We start from the raw sequence: 4,517 nt of genomic DNA, 5'->3' as shown, positions 1-4,517 counted from the left end.
AAAGAGTGGACTATACGGAGATATTTTTCCCCGTTGTGAAGATCACCGCCATCAGAGTGGTGTTGACCTTAGTAGCTACAGAAGATCTCTACCTTGAGCAGTTAGATATGAAGACTGCCTTTCTTCATGATGACTTGGATGAAGAAATCTACATAAAGTAACCTGTTAGCTTCATTGAAGAATGAAAGGAAGAGATTGTGTATAAGCTCAAGAAGAGCTTGAACAAATTAAAATAGGCCCCGACACAGTGGTACAAGAAGCTCGATAACTTCATGCAGAACAATGACTACGGAAGATACAATTAAGATCATTGTTGCTACTTCAAGAGGTTCGAGTCCAGTTTTATCATGTTGTTATTGTATGTTGATGATATTTTAGTTGTAGGACCAAGTTTAGAGGAGATAAAAAACTTAAAGAAGCAGTTGGCAAAGGAGTTTGCTATGAAGGATCTGGGTGTAGCGAAGCAGATTCTAGGGATGTGAATCGGTAGAGATAAAGCTGAAGGAACGTTGAGATTGAGTGAAGCTGAATATATCGAGAAGGAACTTTAGAGGTTTAACATGCAGAATGCTAAGGTTGTTAGCACGCCCCCTTGGAAGCTAATTCAAGCTATATGAAGAAAAATCGCCTAAGACAGATGCAGATAGAGAGCATATGAGTAGGGTGCCATATTGTTCGACCATTGGGAGTCTCATATACATGATGGTTTGTATGAGGTTAGGCATTGCCTATGCAATAGGAGTTGTGAGCAGGTTTGCAAGCAATTCAGGGAAGCAGCTTTAGGAGGCTGTGAAGTGGATATTACGCTATTTGAGAGGGACTACGAACAAGTCACTATGTTTCAGAATGAAGGTGTTGGTACTACAGGAATACATGGATTTGGACTTCACCGGTGATCATGATACGAGACGGAGCACCACGGGGTATATTTATACCTTGGCGTCGGTAGCACTGTGTTGTGTTTCACGTCTGCAAAAAATTGTAACTTTGTCTACAACTGAAGTTGATTATGTCGCGATGACTGAAGCAAGCAAGGAGATGATTTGGTTGAACGGGTGTCTGGAAGAGTTAGATCTAAAGCAAGGGAGATGAGTTCTTTATTGTGACAGCCAGAGCGCTATACTTGCCAAGAATCCAGTATATCATGCCAGAGCAAAGCACATCAACGTACGATACCATTTTATACGCTCGCTGATTGAGGACGAGAAGTTACATCTAGAGAAGATTTTGGGGAGTCAAAGTCCTAGGGATATATTAACGAAAGCAGTGACCATTGACAAAGTACAGTTATGCACAATTTCAGTTAGCCTTCACGTGTAGGAGATGAAGGCGGAGCGACACCAGGAGGATCGTCGGGATCGCTAGGTTGATGATGACTGAAGAATGGATTTTTTTTCGTGCAGGAGGATGCTTGCGAAGAAGAGAGAGTTCAGGTAAGCTCATTGATTGTGCTTTGGTCTCCAAGTAGGAGATTGTTAGTCTAAGGGATGTAGACTCAAAGCTAAAATCAAACAAATTGTTGGATAGTAGGCTTCCTAATCAGTTTTGGTAATCGGATTCTTAATCTATTTTGGTAATCGGATTCTTAATCTATTTTGGCAACATGATTCTTAATCTGTTTTGGTAACAGGTTATTAGGATTCCTAATCTATTTTATTTTTTAGTTTTAGAATACCTAGTCTATTTTAGTTTTAGGTTTTCTATTTATATGGAACGCCTTAGAAGAGATTAGACATAAAAAAAAGGATTTTGAGAGAATTCTTCAGAGAGATCTTAGAGAGATTAGATCCTATTTGTGGGTATTGTAATCTTCTTTAATATTAATCAAAGAATTGTATGGTGTAGCTCCTGAGGACGTAGTTATTGCGCGCCTATGCGGAAGCATGCTCGCACACCAAACGAGTCCGTAAGCATGAGAGAAGATAACCAAACCAAACACGAGCACAATCCAATCCAAAATATGATAAATCAAACCAAATACAGAGATATACATGGTTTGATAATTTGTCTATGTCCACGGGGAGAGGAAGGGAAAATTCCACTAAATCAAGAAGAGTACTACGGGTTACAATCTCACAAAAGCTCACAAATAAACCCTAAATCAAAGCCCTCTCCTTGCTCACAAGTTCTCCCTCTCAATATGCTCAGTACAATCTCAAATCTCTTATTAGAAATCCTAAAAAATCGTGTTTTAATAAATATCAAAACACAAACCCAAAGCGAATAGGAAAACAAAACTCAGGCCTAGCCTGACTCACGATCGACCACAGAGATACGTGCGGTCGACCGAAACCAATGACAAAAACTAATAATCACTACAGGGTTTGGCCGGTCGACCGGACCTAATACTACGGTCCACCGCCAAAAGTCCAGAGACCTCCCAGGCTACGTGCACATTTCTGGTTGACCGTACATGATGCTGCGGTCGAGCGAACATCGCCAAAATCTATCCATTCGGTATTTTCTATATTCTCTTTAATTCTCTACCTCGGTGAAGTTTTCCCAAAACTAAGCCGACACCAAACAAAGATCACCAATGTGTCGTCTCTCCAAACTCGGCTGCACCAATTTGATTACCTATGTACACCCTCTCCTAAGGGATCAAGCCGCTCGTAGTTTATCCAAATAGCCACCAACGGCCTCAACAATCAAGAATATGCAACAAGTTTCTGTAGTGATCAAACTTGTTACTCGGAACCATCTTAGTGAGCATATCCGCTGGATTATACTTTATATGGATATTCAGAATCTCCATATTGCCATCTTCAAGAACATCCCGAATGAAGGGATAACGAACATTAATGTGCTTCGTCCGTGCTTGAAAAACCTAGTTCTTCGCCAAATAGATAGCACTCATGCTATCACAATGAATAGTGACAAACCATTACGATTTACGAAGTTCCTCCAAAAGTCCCCAAAGCCAATTAGCCTCCTTCACAGCCTCTATTATCGCCATATACTCTGCCTCCATTGTCGATAAAACTACCGTAGACTGTAAGGTGCATCTCCAACACACTAGCGCATGAGTCAAAGTGAACACATACCCCGTCATAGACCAACGCTTATCCAAATCTCTGGCATAATCTGAATCAACATAGCCAATGTACAACTGATCACCTTTAGTGTCCCGCTCATAAACTAAACCAAAATTGAGCGTACCATGAATGTACATCAAAATCTATCTCACGGCATCCCAATGACCCACTCCTGGATCGTGTATGTATCTCAAAACCATGCTCTCCGCTTGTGACAAATCCAGCCTCGTACATACCATCGTATACATCAAGCTCCCTACCACGCTCGCATATGGAACTTCTCCAAACCATAATGCACCAACAAACATTGGATCTTCTCAAGCAAAGACCGATTTAAGCTCTCTGTCACCCTAGTCTGCTGTGGTGTATGACTAACTGTGAAGTGTCTCTCTATGCTCTCGTCTCGATATAGCTGCTAAAAGGGGTCTAATGTGTACGCACCACCTCTGTCAGATTGTAACGTCTTGATCTTTCTCCCAGTCTGCAGTTCTAACATCTTCTTCCACTCCTCAAATATATCTAGGACTTCCATGGAGTTCACCCAACAATACCTAGAATAGTCATCAATAAACGTGATGAACCAATATCGACCACCAAGTGATGTAGTCTTAGTGGTACCCTAAATATCTGTGTGCACATAATCCAGGATGCCCCTCGTCCTTTGAATGACAGTCCCAAACTTCACTTTTGTCTTCTTGCCAAGTACATAGTGCTCACAGAACTTAACATTTTCACTCTTGACTCTCTTCAATAGTCCCTGCTTGCACAACGCCTACAGTGACTTCTCTCCTGTGTGCTCCAATCTGTAGTGCCAAAGTCTGCTCATGTTCGCCTCTGGAGTAGTTGATGAAACCTGGATAATCTCGGTTCTCCCCTTCAGATAATATAAATTCTGAGTGCTGACTCCCTTCATCACCACTAAAGGTCCCTTAGTAACCTTTGCTACAATATCCTCAAATGTCACCTTGAATCGCTTCGCCTCCAAAGCTCCAACTGAAATAAGATTTTTCTTTAGCTGAGGAATAAATCCCACCTTCTTCAATTCACGGACTACTCTATCGTGCATCCGAATCCTCACGGTACCTATTCCACAAATATCACGGGATTGATCATTTCTCATGACAACAACACCCCCATCGAGTCTCTCAAAAGATGCAAACCAATCTCAACTAGGGGTCACTTGATAAATAGCGTCAAAATCAAGCATCCAATCTGATACATCTACGTGGTTCATCTCCAGAGTAATCAGTAGAGAAAAGCTTAAATTATCTGAATCATCACCTCTGCAACGTTCACCACATTAGCCTTCTGACCCTTTTTCTTGTCATTCTCCTTCTCCTTAAGCTTTAGACAGTCGCTCTTCTAATGTCCCTTCTCCTTGCAGAATGCACATTGGTTCTTTACTAACTGGTCATGGCCTCTAGACTTTGACCTACCTCTATTACCATCTCTCGGATATGGACTTCTATCTCTCATCGCTAA

The sequence above is a fragment of the Asparagus officinalis genome, unplaced genomic scaffold (genome assembly GCF_001876935.1).
Source record: "Asparagus officinalis unplaced genomic scaffold, Aspof.V1 AsparagusV1_Un627, whole genome shotgun sequence".
Taxonomy (NCBI): domain Eukaryota; kingdom Viridiplantae; phylum Streptophyta; class Magnoliopsida; order Asparagales; family Asparagaceae; genus Asparagus; species Asparagus officinalis.
This window is presented reverse-complemented; position numbering follows the sequence as displayed.